The 27,106-nt window shown below is 28.0% G+C and overlaps 1 long non-coding RNA gene across 1 annotated transcript in view; it reads left to right on the top strand.

The window, feature by feature from the left end:
- The first annotated feature begins 1,509 nt into the window (after nucleotides 1-1,509).
- Nucleotides 1,510-27,106, top strand: part of LOC149987379 (uncharacterized) — a 95,889-nt gene continuing 70,292 nt past the window's right edge. Inside the window, exon 1 of the long non-coding RNA XR_016498729.1 lies at nucleotides 1,510-1,812. This is a non-coding gene — a long non-coding RNA (uncharacterized LOC149987379). The remainder of the gene's footprint in view (nucleotides 1,813-27,106) is intronic.

Raw genomic sequence — 27,106 nt, 5'->3', positions numbered from 1 at the left:
CATCCTCTATTGCTATTTTATTATGTAAAGTCTTGCTTGAAAATGCACCTGTCACTTGGTTGTGGAAGGTAAAAGAAGTTTGCAATAAGATCTAAGAACTTTAATAGAATCATATATAAATTACAATAAAAGATTAAAAAATATAATCAAATATTTATCAAGTCCAATTAAATTTTTAAATAAATTATAAAAAAAAAAAAAAAAAAAAACCTAAAAAACCTAAAAAATCTAAAAAACCTAAAAAAATTCCAAAAAAACCATAAAGAAATAATAAAGAAATCTTAAAGAAAACTAAAGAAATCTATAAGAAATAAAAAAAAACAATCCATTAAGAAATATAAAATAAATCTAAAAGAAATCCATAAGAACCTTAAAAAATCTTCATAAAATCTTTAAAAAATCTTTAAAAAATCTAAAAGAAATCTTAAAGAAAAAAAATAAAAATCTTAAAGAAATTCTAAAGAAATCCTTAAAAAATCCTAAATCCTACATCAATCTTAATTAGATTCTAAATTCTAAATTAAATCCTAATTAAATTTTAAATCCTAAATTAAATCTTAATCAATTCTTAAACAAATCCTAATCAAAATCTAATCAATTCAAACTAATATTATGATAATTTTAGAATCTCAATATCTATTGATTAAATCATTGATCTTATTTAAAATTTTATGCACTTCTTAATTTTTTAATTAATAAAAAAGCATAATAAATTTGAAGAAAATTAAAATTATAAAATAGAAAAAAAAAATGTAATAATCTACTTAGATATTAGTTGGCCTCTATCTTTGATTTTAATATTTATTTTCAAGTAGCAATAACTCCTAATTAAAATATTAACTTTCCTTCAAATTTTGCACAAGTATTGGAAGTCTAGTCAAATATTAGCTCTAAAAAAATTCATTTCAATCCAACTAGCAAATTCTTGCAAATCTTAGATAACCTTATGAAATCTAAAAATCTAATTTCTGAGCCCTTAATCTGCTTGAACTTTAATAACTTCCAATCCAATTATTTAATTAAGCTCAAATTCAAAATATACATTCAACACAATTATATTCACATCTCTACAAAATTTCATCTATAGATCTATTGCAAAATTTACAAAATTTTCCAAATTATAAACTCTATTTTATTTTATAAAATCTAAAGTCATCCAAAACAACCTTGACTTTGTAAAGCTCTTACAAAGTAATTACAAATTCAAATTTGTTAAAATAAATGAAAAATAACTTAGAAGATAAAAGATATTATCTTAGATAAGTTACCAATGGTCAAAGGGCAACAAAAAGATGAAAGAAAGTTATCAAAGTGGCCACTAGGGTTATAGGTGGTAGCTAGGTTAAAAAGAATCTAGGGTTTAATTGGATGAAAGTAAGATCAACGCTAGCCAAAATGGATGTAACCTCTACCTATAAGTAAAAGGTGTTGGAAGTGAGAGGCATCTCATTTCACACTTCTCTTGTGTCTAACCTTGCTGTTTTTTATTTACTTGTGTCTTGCTTATTGTGTTTCTTCAATAGGTTATGGGCCCAGACACTCTTTGTTGTACTATTCAAGTAAGTTGAAGTCATTTGCTGATTGTTGTTGTTGTGTGGAATAGATCTTATGGTATTTGCTGATGTTAGAAGATATAATCTTGTGTTTTGACTTGTAGAGGTTCTGATTTGGATCTTATAGATCTCTAACATCAGTTTGAAGGTTCTTAACTCCTAGGATTGATTGATTAAGACCTTATACAAAGACCTTGATAGTGTCTTTGGTATTAAGGTGAGAAAGTGAGTTTTATGAGTGGAAGAACTTGATGGTGAGGTTGATTAGAGTTCACATACTTGTTAGAAGCTTCAAAAGTTGATTTGGAAGTGTTTGGAGTGAAAAAACATTCATTTGTTCACAAGAAGGCATTCTGAGATTTTGCTAGTGTAAAATTATTTTGGTGATTTTAAGCACATAGAGACTCTTTTTTTTGATATTTTTTGAAAGACCTCTTCTAAGACATGGCTTCAAGTGAAGGTGAAGGTTTGAAAGTGATTGAGAAGTTTAGAGGTGACAATTTCTACCATTGGAAGGTCAAAATGGAGCTTTTGTTGGCATCTTTGGACCTTTGGAACATTGTAGATAAAAGTGAAGAGCCTCCAAGCATGCATGTTGATGCTAAAGAAAGGAAGGACTTCACAAGATATGAAAAGAAGGCTTTTGGCATGATTTCCACTAATTTGGATGAAGCCAACTTTTCTCACATCATCTCTTGCAAAGGACCAGCAGAAGCATGGAAGACTCTTTGCAACATATATAAGAGCAAGAACTTATCCAATATCATCTTTACAAGGAGGAAATTCTTCACTTGCAAGATGGAAGTAGGTGAAGACCTCATGGCTCATATCAATAAGATAAAGGCCCTTGCTAATCAACTTGCAATTGTTGACATGCCTTTAGAAGAGAGTGAAATTATCATGACCTTGTTTATGAGTCTTCCCAATATCGTATGGCGTGATTTGCTATTTGGAAATATACTAGATATCTAGCTATAGAGAGTGTAGCTTAAACCTTTATATGATTCTTGTCTTAGCTTCCAAAACTCCTTTATTTTTGTATAAAACTCCAAATATAACAAAATCCCTTCAAAACATATTTTTCCCGCAAAGGATTTTCTTACCCCGAACTTTAGAAAATCATAACTATTGATCTAACCATTCGTTTTGTCTCAAATTTTAAGGATAAGTAGAATTCATCCTTAAATTTTACCACAAAAACAATCAATTGCATATTCACTCCAGATCTTTTGGCATCTAAGAAACCCTAGCAGGCACTCTAAACCCTAATTTACAAGCATCCAAAAAACTATTTTCCTTATATCTCAAAAATCCAAACTCCAAATTCCACAAAACTTATGTAGAAAGATTTATAACAAGATTATACACAATCTTGGAAATTTTGAGCCAAAACCTCGTCAAATTGTCTAAGATATAGCTCAAATCACAAGTACAAGTAAATCAGGCTACTTACTACCCTTAGATTCCAAGTGCTGACTTCAAAATCCAATAACTCCTTCACTTCAACTTGGAATTCAATAAGAAGTATGTAAAAAGTATGCCGCCAAAGTGTTCTCTCTAGTCGCAGTCACTGATCCTCAATTCCTATCCGTACGCGTGCGTTATGCCCAAAAGAGTGACAGTAGGTCCAAAACTAACACCTTAATTTTGAGCACCTATAACTTCTTCATAAAAATTCCAAATGACACAAAACTTGCACCAAAACCATAGCCAAAAACCTAAACCTTTTGATCATAGCCTTCAAAACTCGAATGACTTCGAGAAATTAACCCTAATCCCTAATATGGCCTCGGGCAGCCTCCTCAAAGCCCATTGGTCATGATTTTAGACTAATAGGAATGGAGATTTTCATTATTCATCTCCATTCATCTATATCGGTGCCCTAATTACTCTCTTTGCTACCAAAACCCTTCTTCAATCCTTTTTCTTATAAGATTTATATAATGTATGTTCTAAACACCAAATAAAAGAACCAAAAGAAGTTTTCATAGGTCACCAATGTCTAACAAAGGTAACTCTAAATATTTAGAAGTTACTATCAACCAAAACCAATCTTGAAAGCCACTGTCAAAAAAGAAATTAAAGTTATACAAATTCTATAGTAGTCTTTTTAAACAACCTCTTCTCACGATAATAACCAAATTATAATCTATAACCAACTAAAATCTACTAACATAGCTCTTACCATGTTACTTACTAAATTATATATTAAGTACATAATTATATTATTTTCATATAATAGCCGAACCACAACACGACACTGAGTCCTACAACTACCTCATTGTGGCATTGGAGTCCATCAAGCTAAAAGAACTCACAATGGATTATATCGTGGCAAGACTTGCCCATGAAGTGACCAAGAGGAAAGAAAAATAGCTCCAAAGTGAGGATTCGGCTCTCTTTTCAAGACAAGGCAAGGGGAGTCATTCTAACTAATGTGGCAATGTGAGAACTTCCTTCATTTGTAGAAAACCAGGTCACTTTGCTCAAAATTTCTATAAGGCTAAAAAAAGAGATAGAAAAAGTATAAACAATGCTCATGATGAATATGGAGGTGATGATTATGCATTCATGGCAAGTGACGGCACTTCCATGGATTCCATATCCAAGTAGATCATTGATTCTGGTGCCACCAAACACATGATTCCATACAAGTATTCATTTGACACTTATGAAGAGATTTTAACAGCAAATATTCTCATGGGAGACAATGGCATAATACAAGCTATTGGAATGGGTTCTATTGTTATAGAGATTGTTGTGAAAGACCAAACCAAGTAGATCAGATTGAAGGACATCTTACATGTGCCAAAGATGAAGAAAAACCTCCTCTCGATGAGTAAACTTGTTTCACATGATTGTAAAGCATAATTTGATAAGAATGGGTGTTTTGTGAAGACCTTTGAAGGAGATCATATTGCAAAAGGCTTTAGAGATCGCAACCTCTACTTCATCAAGTATAAAAAGGTGAATGGAGTTGAAGTGGCGGCATTTACTCAATTTCCTCAAGTTCAAGACAAGTTTGATATTTGGCATTGACGCCTTCATCATTTGAATGCCAAGAGCATGAAAGAGCTCCAATCCATAGTAAGTGTCTTAGATCTTAGTCATATAAGCTACAATGCTATAACACTTGCTTGTAAAGGTTGTATTCAAGGTAAACGACAAAAGGCCTCATTTCCAAGTAGAGTTGCAACACATCCAACCAAGTTATTGGAGATTGTCCATTGTGATGTTTGTGGACCTATGAAGATGCCATCAATAGGAGGTGCAAGGTATTTTGTCACTTTCATTGATATTTTTTTAAGGAATGTGTGGATTTTTATCCTCAAAGCAAAGAGTGAGTGTTTCATAAGATTTAAGGAGTTTAAGGCATTTAAGGAAAAGCAATGACAATGCAAAATCAAGGTATTGCATACGGATAATGGAGGTGAGTGTATATCAAAGCAATTCAATGATTTCTTGAAGATACATGGTATTGTAAGACAAACCTCCACTCCTTACACTCCACAACAAAATAAAATTGCTGAAAGAAAAAATCAGACCATTGTAGAGATGGCAAGGAGTATGCTTCATGCACAACACCTTGGACATGAGTTTTGGGCAGAAGCAATGGTGAATGCAATGTACTCAAGAAATATGTCTCCTATAAGTGTACTTACATCAATGATGCAAGAAGAAGCTTGGAGTGGGAGAAAATCTTGTGTTTTCTATATGAGGACCTTTGAATGGATATCATATGCAAAGATATCAGATTATATGAGATCAAAATTTGATACAAAAGATACAAAGTATGTATTTGTTGGATATTGTGAAGGTACAAAGGCTTATAGGCTCATGTGTTTGAAGACTAAAAAGATCATTAAAAGTCGTGATGTTGAGTTTTTGGAGCACAAGAGTGCTTGTGAGCACTTGGAGATGTGTCCAAGTGGGAGTAATGGTGTGTTTGTGGACACATCTTCAAATTCAGCAAAGAAAGAAGAAGACAAAGACAATGATGGTTGTAAAGGTAGAAATGAAGATGAAGAGGCAAAGAAGGTGGACAAGAAGGCCTCTACAATTACTAATACCAGCAATGAAGAGCATGAAGATGTTGATGATGATGGTGATGAGGATTATGAACCTTTGAGTGAGAAAGACTATCTTCAAAAGAAAAGAAGGTTGGAGGTGACCATGGAGTGCAACAAGTTGAGTCTTCTTCAAATGAAAGGAGATATCTTTTTAGAAATAGAAAATAATGTAGTAAATGGTAGAAGGACCACAATTTTCCTCAAGTAAGTAAAGAACATAGCAATGTTGTACTTCTTGTTGATTCGTTGAATTTATGTGATGCAATGAAATCTATAGATGCTACTAAGTGGGAGAATGCTATGGACGAAGATTACAAATCACTCATGGACAATGAAACATGGGAATTGACTCAATTTCTATCAAATCAAGCTTCAATTGGTTGTAAGTGGGTGTTTAGAACAAAGAAAGATGCAATAGGTAATGTTGTGAGGTATAAGGCAAGATTGGTTGCCAAAGGCTACTTACAAGTTACTGGTGTTGATTTCAATGAGACATTTGCTCCCGTGGCCAAATTCACCACCATTAGAACCATCGTGGCAATTGGGGCAGCAATAAACTTGGAGATGCACCAAATGAATATAAAGACAGCTTTTTTAAATGAAGAATTGGAAGAAGACATCTATATGGATCAACCTCAAGGATTTGTTGAAGTTTGCAAACAACACCTTGTGTGTAAGTTGAAAGAATCCTTGTATGGGCTCAAGCAATCATCAAGGATATGGTACCAACGTATTGACACTTTCTTTGTGAATGAAGGATTTGTGAGGAGTGAGGCTGATCATTCCATGTATGTGATGCAATCATAAGCCTTCTTGTAGATTATTATTCTTTATGTCGATATTATGTTCATCTTGACCAATACTTTGAAAAAGATGGATTGGTTGAAAGCAAAGCTAACAAAAGTATTTGAAATGAGTGATTTGAGAGAGCTCTATTATTGCTTAGAAGTGGAGTTTGTGAGAGATCGAGGTAAGAAGATCATTATATTGAGCCAAGAGAAGTACATTGAAGAAGTGTTGAAATGGTTCAATATGGAGGAGTATAAGTCCATTAGAACACCTTTGGAGGTAAATTTGAAGTTGATGAAGCTCACGGATGAGGAATTTGTTGAAGTTGAAGAAGAAATAAAAGATGTTCCATACAATGCAGCAATAGGCTCACTTATATATGCAATGGTTGATACAAGGGTGGATCTTGCATAAGTGGTAAGTGTTGTTAGTGAACACATATCAAAGACTGGACCAATTCATTGGACAACCATTAAGAGGATCTTGAGGTACTTAAAAGGTATTTTGAACTTCAAATTGTACCTTAGAGGTGATAGTACTACATTAAATGGATATTGTGATGCGGATTAGGTTAGAGATACAAATGATAGAAGATTAACAATAGGATATATATTCTTTGTTGGAGTGGGAGTAATTTCATGGAATTGCAAGAGAAAACTAACAATTGCAAGGTCTACAATGGAGGCGGAATACATGACAACAAGTCATGGTGCAATTGAAGCAATATGGCTAAGATAAGTTTTAGAAGACATTGGACTTATGCAATTAGAAGTAACTTCAATGAAGTGTGACAATCAAGGATGTCTTTCTTTTACCAAGAATCCAAAGTATCATTCAAGGACAAAGCACATTGACATTCAACATCACTTCATATAGAAGAAGATTGAGATGGGAGTAATTGATATGAAGTACTGTGCAACGGAAGACATGCTTGCTGATTTGCTCACAAAAGCATTGGTGAAAGATAGACATTACAAATTGACAAAGGATTTAGATTTATTAGCCTTTGACCAATAGCAAAGTGGGAGTGTTAAAGTAAATAGAGGATAAGTTAGAAGGTAAAAGATATTATCTTATATAAATTGCTAATGGTCAAAGGACAACAAAAGGATGAAAGAAAGTTACCAAAGTGGTGGCTAGGATTATAGATGGGAGCCAGGTTAAAAAGAATCTAGAATTTACTTGGATGAAAGTAAGATGAATGCTAGCCAAAATGGATGTAACCTCTACCTATAAGTAAAGGGTGTTGGAAATGAGAGGCATCTCATTCCACACTTCTCTTATGTCTAACCTTGCTGATTTCTACTTACTTGTGTCTAGCTTATTGTATTTCTTTAATAAAATCACTCAAAAATAATGCTCTAAGAAATTTCATAAAGTCTTTTTTCAAATTCTACTACACACTACACATTGCGTAAAAAAAATATTATTAATTCTTTAAAATTCATAATATCTTCAAAATATATAATTTTCTTTAAAATTTGTAAATTCTTTGATATGAATATAATTTACATAGATTACAAAAATTTATAGATTTTGGATGTAGTATTTGAAAAAATAATTTTAGAATTTAATTAAAAAAAAAAAAAACAAAAAAAAAAAAACCAAGCTTATATCAAAGATTTCATTTATTGTCACATTATTAATCATTGGCTGGATTGAAGTGGTGCCTTAAAATATTATATCCTTAAAGCTGTTATTTATATTGGTGTGTCCTTTGTTTTTTTTAAGTTGTTGAATTAGAAGTGAGCAAGATCAGCTATTTTAAATTTGATATTTTTGATATTTCGAATTCTTTTCTCTTTTATATATTTGTATGTATTTATATGTACAAATATGGTACAAGTTTGAGATTTTAAAAACATGAAAAGAAGTAGATTCTTTCTTAAAGTCCTCATTGTAATAGTAGATTGATTTTTTATATTTTTTTATTTAGTATTAAATTATTTTACTATTATTATATTTTTATTATTAATATTAATTAATTATTTATTAAAATAAGTAAATAAAAGTAAAAATAAAATAAGTTATTTTATAAAAGATATTAATTTAAATAAGTTGATAATGATCAAAAGATTAATTCTTGATATATAAAAAAGGCATCTTATGGATATAAGATAAGGTCAAGGACCAAGAGTCAAAGTCATGAGGATAAAGTATCAATTAGGTAATATCCAAAGACTAAGTAAGAGTAATTAGTATTTTGCATAGGATATCCTTGTGGTTAATAAGATGCCAAAAGATCCAAAGACCATGTATGTAAAAGTTAAAGAGTAGAAGTTCTCTTTTAAGGCAACAACCACCACTTATAAGTAATGGATGTTGGAAGTGAAAATTATCTTACTCCATATTCACTTTGTGTACAATCTTGCTAATGCTATGTGTTGTGACTTCAAAGTTCTTTTTTTTTTAAAATTTATTTCTTAATTTTAGTTGTTGGTGGTATGTTTTAGGTGGTTATTTTTTTTTCTTTTTGATAGTTCTATTGTTCATCTTTAAATTATATTATCTTCACCTTGTCACTTTTTTATTTATATATTATTTAATTTTAAAAAAATATTCTTATTTTTTTCTTAAATAATTATCTTAAGAAAATAATACCACTTCTTGGATCATTATCAAATCATTTAAATAAAATTTAGTATTTTATAAATATATTTTTAAAAAATAATATTTTTTTCATAAATATTTAGAATTCTTTGTTTATATGATCTATTATTAAAATATTGAAAAACTATCAAAGATATAAATATGGACAATCATGTAAAAATGTTATATATTTATATACAACTAAAGATGAAGAAATAAATTAAAAATAGATCTATATAATTAAAAAAATTAAAAAAAATAATATAAAAAATAATTATTTCAAACTATAAAGAAAAATTGTTATGGCCACAAATATTATTAATAAAATCACAAATATTTTGTTAAAAGCTTTAAAAATCCATCTTCTGATAGATTAATATTTCTTATGATCTGTTTGTAATATCTTTGAGAACTATCACTAAACATCTTCTAAGCCTCTATTTCAAAGAGACATGCTTCTTGAACCTCTTATTGTGCATTTGCAAGCTACTTATTTATAATAAATATCCATAGAAAGAACTTTCAATAACTTTGCCACTATAGAAAATTTTGAGATTATAATTTAAACCTTCCATTAATATAAAAAAACTACAAAAAATTTCTTCAAAAATATAATTTTAATGGTCAATATTGAAACCACTACAAACTATCTATAGCAAAAAGAATAAAAAACTTTTCTAATGAACTTACAAATTGTTCTTCTAAAATGATAGAAACCAAACATTTTGCTAAATATTACATTCTTTTTTTTCTTTTTCTTTTTTTTATCTTTTTACCATTTTTAAGATTATTTTTTATCAATTTTGTTTTTATTTTTTCTAAATGGTTTACAAGATTTGTTTTTGTAAAAAAAACTAAATCATAATTACAAAATTTTATCCAACTATATTTTATATTCTGTCATCTAAGCTTAAATAAAAAATAATAATAAATTGATATCAAATTATCAATTCTTGTGTAAATTCCATAAACATCCAAATTTAAATACAAGATATAAATGATAGAGTAGAAGTATCAATAAAGAAACTATACAATTTTTATTAAGAGTTAAATTTTAAGAAATTAAGAGTTTTTTTTTTTATATAGATATATTGATAAAAAAATTTGATTTGGTGCCTTCTCATATAAAATTAGAAAATGATTTAAACAAACATATCTCACATCTCTTCTATGTTAATTTCAAATTTCTAAAACATTATATATTTATTTTGTGATTTTTTTATTATATATTTAAAAAATTAAAAAATATATATTTTTTAAATATAAAAAATTATTTTATCAAGAGGTCAAAAAAATATTTCAATATTTTTTTCAAGAATTCAAGAGCAATAAGCTTTAAAAATTATCTTTTATAATTTAGCTTTAAATGCCAAAAAAAATGAATAACTTAAATTATTTCTATTCATTAATTAAATTATGCAAGTAAACATAAAATAAGAACTCAAAAAGTATTGGCCTTCTTTATAACAAATATTTTAAAAATTATCCAATATAATCAAATACGCTCAAAATACTTCAATTATATTGTACATAAAAAAGTTTTTTTTATGCATAGAAAAACTTGAATTGACATTTTTAAGCATTAACCAATATTATTTAGAGATAGTTATCATATCAAAATAATGATTTTATATAGAAACCAAAAATAAAAAACTTGCTAGGTTGTTATAAATGGATCAAGAAACCTATTAAAAACATTCTTAATAAGTATCATTTGGAAGTAAAAAAGCAACAAATAAAGATCCTAGATTTGCAAAGCTAACTCCATTTAATGAAATCTTTTAGAATGTCAAGAAAATTTTCTATTATATTCTTTGTAAAGTCCATATTTAAATAAGTAAATAATATTTTTATTTTTAATAACATCTTTAAGGTACATGTTCTAATTTTAATCTTTTTTGTAATTAAAAGTTATCAAAAGATTACTTTTACTACAAGTAAAATCTTATATGACTATTTTTATAAATATATAAAAGCTACCATATAAATATAAGTAATAAGATCTTATTGCAAAAAAATACATGCTAAAAAATCACCAATTTTATGGATCAATAGCATGTGCTTCAATAAGTATTATTTTTTCTTATAAAAATAAAATAAATAATAAATTAAAGTCAATTTTATGAAAGAAAGAAAGCAATGAATTTGCTAATGTTTCAAAGCATAGTTGAGAATTTGCATATTATGTCTCATTAAATGCTTTAGAATTACTAAAGCATAAACTTGGAAGAACAAAAGAAAAAAAATGAGTAAGAAATTTCACTTGTTGGAAGATCTTTACATGCTAAGATTTATTTGTATTTGACTACATAGAACTACTACAAAATAAATAAATAAATAAATAAAATATCAGATTTTTGGTACTTGCAAATATATTGTATATTGTAGAATATTAAACTATGAGAAAGAGCTTTCTAAAAAGTGCCAATACCCAAGGCCCCACCTTTAATTTAATTTAATTTAATTTTTTGATTGTAATAAATATATCAATATTCCAACAACCTATATTGTTGATTGGAGGTCAAAAAATCTTTATATTATTACTTGACTATAAAGTATTTTGGCCTTAGATAAAAAAAAAGTTACATTATTGTATCATGAAAAAAATAGTTTAGAAATGCATGAAACATTTGATTAAAGAAGAACTTGATCTTATCTTGAAATTAGATATATAATCTAAAATAAATAAAAAAAAATATGTTTAGAAATACCTTTAAGGCAAACTTAAACAACCTAAATAAGCTTTTAATTATGCTAAGTATACCTTATTAATCTTAAAAAAAATTATATATCTAATCATACTTTAATTAATTCTAAATAAACCTTAAAAAATCTTTAATAATTATAATTAAATATTAAAAAATATTAATTGGCCAAAAAAAATCTTAAATAAATTTCAAATTATCTCAAAGAAATATTACATATATTCTAAAAAAATGTACATAAATCCTATAGAAATCACAAAAAAAATTAAAATAAATAGACACCAAATCTTAATTAATCCTAAAAAAATCCTATGTAAATCCTAATTTAATTGTAATCAAATCCGAAGTAAATTTTAAAAAATCACAGTTAAAATTTGATTAAATTTTAAATAAATTATAAAAAATCCTAATAAAATCTTAAATAAATCTTAACCAATTCTTAAAGAAGTCTTAATCAATATATAATCAATCTTTACAAATCTTAAAAAAATCTATAACAAATTTAAGTTTTTAATAATTATTAAATTAACTATTTATTTTGATTCAAAAATTCATATTTTTCAATCTATTAGTTGATAAAAAATTTACGAAAAATTCAAGAAAATTTAACTTATAAATGGGAGGAAAAAGCTTCTAATCTTTTCATGAATCAGCCATCTTCCTTCTCTAATTATGATATTAATCTTTTGATTTCAATAGGTCTTTTTTGCATTAATTTTTTATTTTGAAATTTTTCATAAAGACTGTATAATAAGCTAAATATTAATTTATTAAAAGTTCATTTCAATTCAACTAAAACATTGCTCAAAATCATATAATCTTTCATTAATCTTCAATAAATTCAATTTCTAAGACCTTAATCAACATAAATTTCTTCTCCTTTCATCTAACCATTTAATTAAAATCAAACTTATAAAACAGATCTAATACAACAATGTTTACAAATCTATAAATATTTTATTTGAAGAGCTGCTATAAATTTATAAATTCTCTAAAATATGATTTATTTTAATTTAAAAAAACTATAATCATCCAAAAAAACCTTAATTTTGTTAATCTCTCACAAATTCATTATCTATTCAAATTACTAAAAAATAATACTTAAAAAAACCAATAAAGTTTTTTTTAAAAAAACTTTGCTCTTCAATCAATAAAAATATTCTATTCTTTCCATAGATGTGCAGTTTTGTGCCTTGGAGTAAAGTTTTGGCCTTATTTTATAACTGATTGTCTTTGAATATCAATCTTAGAGTCTTTTAGGTTAATTTTGTCAAAAGTTATTCTTCAATTTTATCTACAAATTTCTCTAATATTAATTTTATTAACTTGATTTAATTTTTTATATATTTTTTGGGCTTACAAAGTAAGTAAAAGTTCTTTCAATAAAAATTTAGCATTAACATTAAATTATTATTTTTACTATATTCTTATATTACATATAAAATTTTAAAATTAATTTATTATTATATTTTAAATTAAGCTTTTTTACAATCCAATCTAATTTTTTGTTCTCTTTATTATCTAATAGCCATATAATAATTGTAGAATGGGTAGAAAATGGTTTTTATACAACATTGATTAGATATTAGTAAAATTGATTAATCATCTATTGGACAGTCAATTCAAGAGGTAGGATGGATGATTTAGTCAAGGAAAGTGATTAAGTAAGAAATATTAGTTGGAATCTCTGTTTTGGGGTAAGTATAAATCAGTTGAAGAAGAAGTAAAATGAGCCAGGCTATAATAGTCATGAGCCGAGATAAGCTTGGTGCTACCTCTTGTTTTTATTTTCTTTATAGAAGTAGGATAATGGATATATTTTGAATAATATGAAGTGAAATTTTATAATAAAAGAAAGATTTGATTTATATGATGTCAAATAAGAAATTAAATTTATTATATACTGAATTATAAGTGGAGAATTAGAGAGTCGAGAATTGAAGATGTTTCTGAAGTATGGATATGAATGGAAAAAATATAATATATTGATTATGGAAAATTGAGAGTATTCTACAAGATGAAGTCTGTGGAGTCTGAAATTGTGTGAAGTAAATTATTGGGAATGACAATTAATTTTGGAGAATTCTAGAGAATCAATTATAGAATACTTTATGTAGTCTTTTAAGATGATACAATATTAAAAATTATTGTTATAAGTTTGGAAAAGAGAAGAGAGAGTGAATGCATAAGATAGAATTATCAATTGTAATATTTTATTTGTTAATTGATAAAATGTGGAAGGCATTGTAGCATTCTTGGGTATTTTTAGTGGATCAAAAGAAAATTAAATGTGTGACCCTAATGTGTGAACTTATGCAGATAGTCTTTTCCTATGTTCAAACTCCCTTTTATAGGTTTAATCTAAGAAGGTATTTGAAGAATAAATAAAACGATAATTACAATAATATAATAATTATTCTTTTTAAACATAAATATCTTTTGATATCAAGTAATTATTCTTTAATTATTAATATAAAATCTTCTTCATCTTTATTAAATTCTTGATCTTTACTTTTTTAATCTATTTTTATTTTAATATTATTTAATAGATTTTTTTTCTTTAAAATAATTATATTTACTTTTTATCTAAATAGTTGAACTTGCTTATTTATTATAAGTATTAAAAACATGAACTACAAGGAAATTATAAAAATAAAAAAAATACTTTTATATCACTAAAAAAATAAATTAAAAAATAGATATAAAATTAAAATTATAATGACTATTACTAAATGCACACAAACTAGAAAGACTTGAAGTATGATAGAAGACAAGAAAAGTATTGACAAGAATAAAGAAGGCCTTACTTTTATGTCTATATACTATCTACTAAAGAACTAAGTGGCAATGTCATATATGCCATATGATATGTGTTCAACTTACAAAACATGTCTTTAATTTGTAAGGTACATTTTTGAAATGTGCCTCAAATGACAAATTTGAAATAAAAGTATCTAATTGTATAATATGTGGCAAAGTTGTTGGCCAAGTTATTAACCTATTATTCACTTATTAACACATGCAAAATCTATAAATCTTTTAAAAAGTCTATAAGGTTGATAACAAAGAATTTTTAAATTTGAATAAATATAATATAATAGTAAAAAATCTTTAATTTCCTTTCACATTTGAAGCCAAAAAAAATCTCTTGATATTAACTTTAAAATCTTCTTATATCCAAAATATTTGATTATTAAGAAGTTGTAACAAACTTGTAAAACATATAATCATGCCTCATCTTCTAGAGCATATAAGTACCTTTTAAAATAGACTTAATAATAATTGATAAATCTCAAAAAATATTAAATATTTTTTGTTACTTTTGAGACATTCAAATCCATGATAGTTTAAACCTTCTTATGATCTATTATAAGACCATTAATTAAAGAGATGTATCCGAAAAATCAACTTAAGTAATATGAAACATACACTTTTTATTATCTTCGCATATAATTATGCATCTTTTAATTTTTATAATATAAAAAAATATAAATTTTATGCTCTTATGTATTCTTGAAATAGATTAAAATATTATTTAACTAATATATAATAAAATCATTCAAAAAATCTCAAAATATATTAATCATTAAATGTTAAAAAACTATTGGCACATTTGTAAGTCCAAAAAGTATGATATTATATTCAAAATGTTCATTCTTTGTTCAAAATGTAATCATCTATTTATCTATTATTTTGATGTATACCAAATTATATATTTTTTATAGATGTCAAGGACATGAACTGGAAGATGATGCATAAAACTTAAAAATTTGTATTAAAAGAAAAGTGACAAAATAGTAATAAAGTAGTATATATATTTAAAGAAAACTAGAATGGCTATTGCCAAAAGATAAGGAAACTAGATACTCTTAAATCTAGACCGGAAGCAAAAACAAATTGACAAGAGTAAAGAAAGCTTCATTCTTGCCTTTATATATACTATCTAATTAAGAGCTATGTGGCAATGTTCTATAGGACTTCTAATATGTATTGACTTTGTAGGACACATGCTTTAGCTTATAAGTCAAGTTTTCTACGTGTGGGCCACATAGTTAGCTTGTCTTTCAAGCTACCAACATATGTGGTATATGGCCAACTTGTTGAATACGTTTCTAATCTAAAAAATCAATTATAGATACCTATAAAATCAAAGCAGCATCTATAAAGCTTCTAAGAAGCTTTTATAGAAGATATTATAAAATTGACCTATTTTTACCTACTTTTATTTAATCATATAATTAATTATTGATTTACATGTGTATATCTATGATATTATCCTTCCTTCTAGGGACAAGTTCTAATAAGAGCAGTCTTCATATGTTGAAAAAATCGAAGATGCGGCAAATTATATTTGCCACATACTTTGATCTTTGTTCTCTTTGAAGATAATTGATAGGCACTCTCAACTATCAATAGTGTTCTATACCAGGGCAAGAAGACTATCCTATTATTTGATTGTTGTTGAGGCCTTCGTAACTTCTTTCAAATAAAATATTTGAAACATTGTCAGAAGTAATTTTTACCTCTAATAAAATCACCAAACATGGGGAGTCTCTTCCAAGGTCGTGATACCAAACATGTTGTCGTATTGCATGGTTTTCTATCTGGGAATATATTAGATACCTAGCTGTAGAGAGTTTAGTTTTAACTTATTGGCCGAGTTCCAATAAGTTATTTAATTTTTAAAATAAAAGACAAATAAATACTATAATATCAAAAAGATATTATATTAATAAAACCTTTTATATTTAAAAAGTTTTATACATAGGAATTTCTAAAATATCGAGAAATTTCCTAACATTCTTGGCTATACCAAATCATAACTAATCATTAGCTGATAAATTAGATTTTCAATAATTCCAAAAAAAATCCATAATCTAATCTCAAAAACTCATCTTTATATCAAAATTTAATCATAGCTCTATATATCCATCTTCAATATATATATATATATATATATATATATATATATATATATAGGCTTGACTTCTAAGAAATCCCTTTATTTTGTATAAAATATTCAAATTATAATAAAATTCCTTCAAAATATATTTTGCTTTCAAAAGGTTTTTTCTTCTTAAACTTTAGAAATTCATATATCTTGATTCAATAATTCAATTTTTGCCAAATTTATAGATAATATAGAATTTATTCTTAAATATTACTACAAAAAAATTCAATGGTAAATTTGCTACCAATTGTTTGGCAACTTAAAAATCCTAGCAAGTGCTTCAAATCCTAAGTCATAAGCAATCAAGTACTATTTTCTTCATATCTCACAAATCCAAAATTCAAATACTACAAAACTTATGTATGAAGTTTAGTAACATAAAAATACATATTTTTAAAAAGATTTTACCAAAATCTTATCAAATTACATAAGATATAGCTCAAAATACAACCACTAGAAATTTGGCTTATTTACTACTCTTTAGATTCTAAGCACTAACTTCAACTTCCAATATCTCCCTCACTCTATCTTAGAATTCATAAAGCAAATATATTAAGTGTAGCCAAAAAAGTTCTTTCTGCAATTCAAGTAGCCAATCTTTTGTTGCTTTCTGTACGCATGCGTTATACTCAAAAGAGTGATAGTAGATATAAAACCAAAACCTTGACTTTGAGCGCCTATATCTCTTTCATAAAAACTAAAATTATTCAAAATTTGTACCAAAACCATAGTCAAAAATCTAAACTTACCAATCCTAGCCTTTGATATTTCAATCCCTCCAAAAGATTACTCCTAATCTCTAATATGGCCTCAGGCAGCCTCCTTGAAATCCATTGGTCATGATTTTTGACCAATAGGAATGGAGATTTTCCTCATCTATCTCCATTCATCCATATGGATGCCCTAACTTCTCTTTTTTACTACCAAGATCCTTCTCCGATCTTTTTTCTTATAAGATTTATCTAATATATGTCCTAAATATCAAATAAAAGAATCAAAATAAGACTTCAAGGATCACCAATGTCTAACAAAGGTGACTTTAAACATATAAAAGTTACTACCAATAAATCCAACTTCAAAAGTCACTATCAAAAGAAAATAAAGTTATATAAATTCTAATAGAAGTCCTTTTAAATAACCTCTTTTTGAGATAGTATTCTATCTACATTCTATAACTAATAAAAATCCACTAACATGGCTTTCACCATATTATCTAATATATTATGTATTAAATATGTAAATACATTATTTTCATATAGTAGCCAAACCACAACATGACAATGTTATTTCTTACTATCCATTTGAGGAAGGACTTATCATTCTTAAAGCTCTTTATTTTGATTTTGATGTGTTAAAGGTTGTCACAATTGTAATGTCTTGTTTGATAAGTTTGCAAATGAAAGCTCTTGAGATGAATCTACTTATTGTTGGTTCTCCATCCCCTTAACATTATAAATACACAAAAACTACAAAGAAAGATAAAGAGTAGAATGTAATTTTTTTAGACCTTGTTTCTTTTATAGCAAAGATATACTATTTTTTATATTATGTTTGTATTGGTGATTTGGATTTTATATAATATAACTAAGACTAGCAATTTTGACTAGTTCATACAATTAGTATAATATCTATGGTTCAAAATTTTATAATATTTGGATTATTAGATGTGCTAAGTATATACAAAATTTTGTAATAATCTAATGGCGTGGTTTAGAGATATCTGGTTTTTAGTACAAGAGGGTTTTGGAAGTTGTCAGTTTGAAGTTGGATAGGATTTCTATGATATCTAGAGATCTACTAATTGGATCAAGGAAAAATTTGGCATAGTATTGAAGGACTTGAAGATGAAGTTGTACACCAATTTTGAATCAAAGTTAATGGATGGAGAAGGGAAAATCACTTCTGGGATTTTTGCTTCTCTTTTCAAGTTGGTAGCCGAGTGACATCAATGCAATTTTTAGAGGTTTTCTTACAATCTGTAAGTTGGATTGTGCTAAAAATTCTTATGCATGTAGAAGACTTAGATTGACAATTGCATGCAAAATTTTATATTAAGTGGATAATTAGATTAGAAGTTACAGCTTGTTAAAGCTCACTAATTAAAATTGGAGCTTGTAAGAAAAATCTAAATTGCTTAAATTTAAAAGTAACAAGGTAATTGAGGTTTATGTGGGATTGAGGCTACTAAAAAAGGTGTTTTTTAGCACTTTTGAATTGGAATTTGAATTATATTCTTCTTATATGGATAAAATCTATTAGAATTTTTTGGATATTTGTAAAACACAATCTCACTTTCTACAACTAGGTGTCTGACGTATTCCCAAGCAAGACAACATGTAATATGACACCATAACAATGGATAAAATATTTTAATTTATTTTGGCATTGCTAGGAGTTTAGAACTTCTTTTACTTTGAACTCTTCATTATTGTCTACTTCAAACCTTTTGTCCTATTATTATTAATTTTTAAAAAGTCAAAAGTATCAAATTATGGATGATAAGTATAATTGATAAAAAGAAAGGTGTTTGTTGCATAGAAAAATATATTGTATTATTATAAGTAAATTCTACCAATAGCAAGAGGGTTTTCTAATTGTCTTATTGATAATTGATGGTACATCTTAAGTATTGCTCCAAGACTTGATTTACATACTTTGTTTGTCTATCAGTTGGAGAATGAAAGGCCAAAAAAAGCTTTGTGTCCACCTTTAAAATTTCAAAAAGAATTCTCCAAAATCTTGATACAAATTGAGTCCTCTTATCCAATATAATATCTTTTGATAATCCATGATATTGATAGATATTGTCAAGGAAAAGCTTGGTAATTTCTTCACCTGTAATAGATTTTGTGTATGATACAAAATATGTCATTTTGGTAAAACGATCTACTATTATAAATATAAAATCATATGATCTTGAGACTAAAAGATCCATAATAAAATCCATAGAAATAGAAGATCATAGTTGTTTTGGAATAAATAATGGTTGAAGAAGTCCATAAGGTTGATGTCGAGGAATTTTTGACCTTCAACAAATGTTATACAATTCAACAAAGTCTTTTATACCCTTCCACATTTGTAGCTACTAGAAATCTATAGATATTAGCTCCAGAGTCTTATTGTATCTAAAATGTCGTGCTGCTATAAAGTTGTGATATGCTAAAAGAATACATAAATAAGCTTCTCTTTTTGGCACATATAGATGTCATTCAAAATAAAGTAGGTTGTTCTTGAATTCAAACTTAGAAATATTACAAGACTTAGAAGAAGTATTCTTAATATCATGAACAAGAAGATCAAAGGACAAACTTGATTGGATTTGTTTGAAAAAATTTGAATCAACAATCAATGTTGATTTCATTGTTCAAAGATGAAATTATTTTGGCTTCAATAAAATTGTCCTTTATTGATCAAAAGTTGCATCTCTTTTTTTAGGTCCATAATAAAAGTGTTTGAAAATGGCATAGAAGAAATTTTGTTATTTTCTTAGTCGATAAGTAATATTGAATTCAAATCTTAACAAAGACATGCTTCAATAAGCCTAGTAACAATTCAAAATACAAGCTAACATGAAATACTTGACGTTCTTATGATCCATATATATAGTGATTGGATTGAAAGTGTCTTTTAGATAATGATGCCATTCTTGGAAAAAATCCATAATTACAAGAAGCTCTTTGTTATAGATGTTATAGCTGAGCTTGACTACTGAAATTTTTTGAAATAAAAAAGCTAATGGATGAAGTTTATCATCTATTTTTATTTGTGATAATAAAATACTTAAAGCAAAGTCCGATACATCTGTTTCTATAAAAAATACCTTAGAAAAGTCAATGCAATTTGAAGATTGGTGCAAAAACAAAGGTTGTCTTTAAAGTTTCAAATGGTGCTTTCGCTTCTTGATTCTATTAAAGTTTGTCTTTATAAGTCAAACGTGTAAGTAGAGTTACAATTCTAGAGAAGTTCTTAATAAAAATTTGATAGTAATTGGCAAATTCTAAAAAATATTGGACATCTCGGACCATTTTTGAGATCTTTCAATTCATAATAGTTTAAATTTTCTTAGGATCCATCATAAGTTCATCATTTGAAATGATATAACATAAGAAATCAACTCGAGTAGTATAGAATACATACTTTTTAATCTTGGTATAGAATCTCTCATCTCTTAATTTTTATAATACATGACAAACATGAAGTTTATATTCTTTTATGTTCTTAGAATAGATCAAGATATTGTCTAGATAACAGAAAAAAAAATCACCCAAAAACTTTTAAAAACTATCATTCATAAGATGTTGAAAAGTTGCTCGTGTATTTATAAGTCCAAAAGGCATGACATTATATTCAAAATGTCCATACCTGGTTCAAAATACAGTCTTCGATTTATCTCCTTTTTTTATTTGTACCAGATTATATGCACCTTATAGATTTATTTTTATATGGATCTTAGCTTGATTCAAGTGATTAAGAAGTCTAGATATTAAAGGTAGTGAGTATCTATCCTTGATGGTGATCTTATTGAATCCTTGATAATCAACACATATCGACAATGATCCATCTTTTTTCTTCACAAATAGAATTATAGCTCATGCTAGAGATTTGAAATGGTGTATAAAGTTCTTGGCTTGATTCTCTTCAATATACTCCTTGACTTTGGCCAACTCAATTTGTGATAAATTATAGATTGGTCTAAATGGCAATTGTGTTGCTTCTTAAAGGTCAATTGAGCAATCATAGGGATGATGATTTAGAAGAGTATCTACATTCTTTTTCTCAAATACATCTTAAAATTCTTGATATTAACTTGGAATACCACTTGAAGTCTTTGTACCATTAGAAATGGGTGTAGCATAAATGATACAAGGTGATTCTTCTTTTGCAGCATGCAAGAAAGCTCTTGCATCTATAAATATAGGTTTAATTGTATTAGACTTATGATTTTTTACTTAATTAACTACACTCTTAGTTATACTTTTAGAAAAGTCAGGATTACGAGAAATCCAATCATTCAAGAGTTATACTTTCTAACCACGATAAATCTAAAATGATTGAATTAGATGGAGATATAATGATATTAAATACCATAAAGCTATTATAACTATTAGTTATTACTTCTATGGAAAGGATTTCATGAGTAACATCTCCAAAAGATAACTAGTGACTATCTATGACTTCTATGTGAACATGTTTAGTTTTCTTTACAAAAGATATATTAAGTCTTTTAGTAAATTTTTTATTTAAAAAATACGTTAAGGTTCTTGAATCTAATAAGGCAAAGGCTTTGTAATGTATAGGTCCTAAAATAATATTTAATGTAAAATAAAGAGATAATTTTGAAAAGAAAATAAGACATTCATTAGGTATTGTATAAGGTTCCAACTGCATGGTACCTATTGTAGCTGAAGAAATTTATTTTTTGATATATTCTCTTCCTTGAAATTTGTACTTTTTATTTTATAATTACGTCATTTCTTTGGATAATGTTGAATAGTATACTTAAGTTCTCCATAATATAAGCACAATCCTTCATAATAGCAATGAGTCTTTTCTTACTCAATAAGAGATTTGAAACGTATTGCATCAATTTACATATCCTCTACTTTTGAATGTATGTGTTGAAGAGGTATTAATATTGCCATTGAATTATAGTAACATTGAAGTTCACTTGTCTACCTTTCAAATTGAAATTTGAAATTTAAAAAAATTATAGGACCTAAATGTTTAGTATGAAGCCTTGGGAGGAGATTAGAGCCTAAAGAAGAAAATCTTAACTAGTAGGAGGCTTATTGGAAGGGATGAAAGCAAGGCATGGTTGGATAAAAGAAAAGAATGGGGATCTTCATTCCTATTGGTCGAAGGATATGTCCAATGGGCTTTAAGGAGGCTGTCCAAGGCCTTATTAGGGATTAGGATTTCTCTTTTGAGGTCAATTTAGCTTTAGAGGCTAGAATAAATAAGTTTAGGATTTTAGATACATATTGGATTTAAATTTTGTATGATTTGGAGTTTTAACAAAAGAATTATTAGTACTCAAAGTTAAGGTGTCGATTTTATATCTACTGTCACTCTTTGGAGCGTAACATACATTTACAAAGAATAACAAAGGATTGGCGATTAGGATTAAAGAGAGCACTTCTTTGACTATACTTTTTTATATGCTATTTGATGACTTTAGAGCTTAGATGAAGAAGTTATAGAGGGTTGAAGTCAGTGCATCCAAATCAAAGGCAGTAAGTAAGTGCTTTTATTCATAGTAATAGTTGGAGCCAAATCTTGAGTTTCTAGACAAATTTTTGGCTAAAACCTTATAGAAAAGGTAGATAATTGTATTAAAAAACTATATATATAAACTTTGTGGCATTTGGATGTTTGATTTGTGAGATATGAAGAAAATTGCACATAGGAATATAAAAACTAGGATTTGAAGCTACTGTAAGGATTTTAGTGATATCTTAAGATCCGCAATGAATTTACAATTGAAATTTTTTTTTGATACTTTTTAAAAGTACATTAGTACTTCATATAAAATTTGAGTGTGTTTGAATAGTCCAATTGAAAGATATGAGGTTTTGAAGTTCAAGAATAATATCCCATAAGGATATTTAAGGATTTAGAGGTTTTATCATATTTTGGGTGTTTTTGGAAATTTAAGACTTATATATTTGATGTAATAGCACTTAAAAGTATTATATATATATATATATATATATATATATATATATATATATATATAAACTTGGTCTTTCTTATCTCAAGACTTAATTGAAAAATTAGTGGTAGCCAAGAGTCTAGTGCTTTCTTGATGCAAACTCTCTCTACCTTGATAATATATTAAAAAGAAGACAAGTGCCACTTCCTCCTATAGAAGAAGATAATAATGAAGAATTTAAAAATCATATATAAAAACTTTTTTTTCTTCATGTCAAGACTTGATTGAGCAAGAAGTGGCAATGTCACGGACATAGGCATGTAAGTCAGTAATTACATGTATAAATAAATAAAAGTAAGTAAAAGTAGATAAAAATAAGTTAATTCTATAATATTTACTATAGATGCTTCTTAGAAGCTTTATAGATACTACTTTGATTTTATAGGTATCTTTAATTGACTTTTTGGATTAGAAACGTGATCAACAAGTTGGCCATGTGCCACTTATGTTCTTAGCTTGAAGACTAAGCTAATTATGTGGCCTACATGTAGAAAAACTTGCCTTGTAAGTCAAGGCATATATCCTACAAAGTCAATACATATTGGAGGTCCTATAGAACATCGCCATGTAGCTCCTAGTTAGATAGTATATATAGAGACAAGAGTGAAGCCTTTTTCACTCTTGTCAATTCCTTTCTTGCTTTTAGTCTAGTTTCAAAGGTCTCTAGTTTGCTTAGCTTTTGGAGATAGCCATTCCTGTTTCTTTTTTAATATACATATCAAGTTATTTCTATTTTTTCATCTTTCTTTGAGAGAAGTCTCACTTATTTATTTATTTTTATCATGTTCTTGTCCTTAATAGATTGACAAGAATGCACTTACAATATCAGAGCTTTGTCTAATCTTGATTAAGAGTGGATTACCTCATTTTTCTTGATAAGACATAAGCATATTAGAAGTTATGGATTACCCTCTTCTAAACTGATATTGTCCTTAGTATTTTCTTTGTTCTCAAGTCCTCTCTTCTATTTGTCTTGAGCGATATTAAACATCTTCTCTTTTCTAAGTGTTATCATGGAAGAACTTGTTGAAATGAAGAGTGCATTGGCACAAATGCAAGAGCAATTGAGGGAGTTAATACTTGCAATGCATCAACTCAATTTAGACCAAAAGAAGCAACAAGATTGCCAGGAAGTGAAGATATAGAAATAATTGGAGCTACTTCAACATCTCTACCAAATCATGTCCCTTCTTCTATGGTCGAATGTCCTTCTAGTGCTAGAGAACCAAGAATTATCCTACCCAAGAAGTTTGATGGCACCAAATCAAAGTTTAGAGGATTTATCATTCAAGTATTACTTGTGATTGAACTTCAACTCCAAAGCTATCCAACTCCATGATCGCAAGTTAGATTCATTGGTACGCTTCTTTCAAGTTCAGCATTATCATGGTTTTCATTTTTTCTTAAACGACAAGATCCAATATTAGATAATCTAGAGACTTTTTTAATAGAATTTTGATCCATATATGGAGAACATGATACAATTCGTATTGCAACCAATAAGATTTGTATTTTACAACAAAGCAATCGATTAGTAACGTTGTATGCTTCACAATTTTAATAACTTGCAACTGATATCAAGTGGGATGATGTTCCACTTATTAACCAATTTTTCTACGGATTACAATATGAGGTAAAAAAATTAATGCTCTACTTATTTAATCTTTAAACATTGAGTCAAGCAATTGACTTTGCTTTGAAGTGCGACAATCATCTTTTTGAATTTTAATCTGAGAATCATATAAGTGGACCTTAACGTTACTATAATTCAATGGCAACACCAATATTTCTTTAACACATATGTTCGAAAGTAAAGGACATGCAAATTGATGTGGTACATTTCAAATCTCTTGTTGAGCAAGAAAAGACTTGTCGTCAAAAAGGATTGTGCTTATATTGTGGAGAATCTAAGCACACTGCTTAATATTGTACAAAGAAGCAACGCAACTATGAAATAAGGAGTACGACAATCAAAGAAGATAGCATGTTGGAAAACAAATTTGTCTAGCTACAATACGGACCATGCGGCTAGAACCTTATACAATGCCTAGTGAAGGTCCTATTCTCTCTTCAAAACCCTCTCCATGTTTTACGATAAATATTATTCTAGGACCTAAACATCAAAATGCCTCTATCTTGTTAGATTCAAGAGCCTCAACATATTTCTTAGATGAAGAATTTACTAAAAGACATAGCATATTTTTAATGAAGAAAACTAAACTTGTTCATATAGAAGTCATAGATGGTCATCCGTTGTCTTCAAGAGATGTCACTGATGAAATCCTTCCTTTAGAAATAGCAACTAATGGTCATAGTAGCTTTGTAATATTTAATATCATTAGATCTCCCTCTAATCCAGTCATTTTAGGTTTATCATGGCTAGAAAAATATAACCCTAAAATAGATTTGACTTCTCGTAGTCTTGACTTTTTTGAAAGTATAACTAAGAGCGTAGTTAATCAAGTAAAAAGTCATAAGTCTTGTATAATTAAACCTATATTTGTAGGAACAAGAGCTTTCTTATATGCTGCAAAAGAACAATCACCTTGTGTCATTTATGCCACACCTGTTTCTATTAGTGGAAAGACTTCAAGTAGCATTCCAAGCCAATATGTCAAGGACAAAGACTCGATGAGGAAAAATATACACCAAAAGGCTATCTCGATATAATAAGTCAAAATATAAACAAGTAGGTATATTAAAAGGAAACTGAAATGGCTATTGCCACAAGACAAGAAACTAAAGACTCTTGAACCTGGACTAGAAGCAAGAAAGGAGTTGACAAGAGTGAAGAAGCCTTCACTCTTGTCTCTATATATACTATCTAATTAGGAGCTACGTGGCGACGTTCTATAGGACCTCCAATATGTGTTGACTTTGTAGGACACATGCCTTGACTTACAAGGCAAGTTTTTCTACGTGTGGGCCACATAGTTAGCTTGATCTTCAAGCTAACAACATATGTGGCACATGGCCAACTTGTTGACCATGTTTCTAATCCAAAAAGTCAATTAAAGACACCTATGAAGTCAAAGCAGCGTCTAGGAAGTTTCTAGGAAGCTTCTATATTAAATATTATAGAATTAACTTACTTTTATCTACTTTTACTTACTTCTACCTATTTGTATATGTAATTATTAGCTTACATGATTATGGCCGTGACATTACCCCCCCTTCTAGAGACGAGTTCCACGAGGAGTGGTCATCATATGTTGAGGAAATCTATGATGCGACGAATTGTATTCGCCACATACTCTGATCTCTGTTCTCTTCGAATATGATTGATAGGACCTCTCAACCATCGGTAGTGTTCCATACCAGGGCGGGAAGACCACCCAGTTATTTGATCATTGTTGAGGCCTTCGTAACTTCCTTCGAATAGAATATTCGGAATACCATCAGGAGTTGTTCCTACCTCTAGCAAAATCACCAAACATCGAGAGTCCCTTCCCAAATCGTGATACCAAACGCGTTGTATCTCACCATCTATTCGAGGAAGAACATGTCGTTCTTGAAGATCTTCATTTCGATTGCGTCGTCTTGAAAGTTGTGACAATCGTAATGTCTCGTTCGGCAGGTCAGCAAACGAAGGTTCTTGAGTTGAATCCGTTGGTTGTTGGCTCTCCATCTAATTAGCATCACAAATGCAAAGAAGTTACAAATAAGGATAAGAAATTGAATGTTATCTTGCCTCAATCTTGTCTCTTTTATAAGAGAGATTTTCATCTTAGTTTTGA

The sequence above is a fragment of the Physcomitrium patens genome, chromosome 19 (assembly GCF_059467195.1).
Source record: "Physcomitrium patens ecotype Gransden chromosome 19, ASM5946719v1, whole genome shotgun sequence".
Classification (NCBI taxonomy): domain Eukaryota; kingdom Viridiplantae; phylum Streptophyta; class Bryopsida; order Funariales; family Funariaceae; genus Physcomitrium; species Physcomitrium patens.
This window is presented reverse-complemented; position numbering and strand designations above follow the sequence as displayed.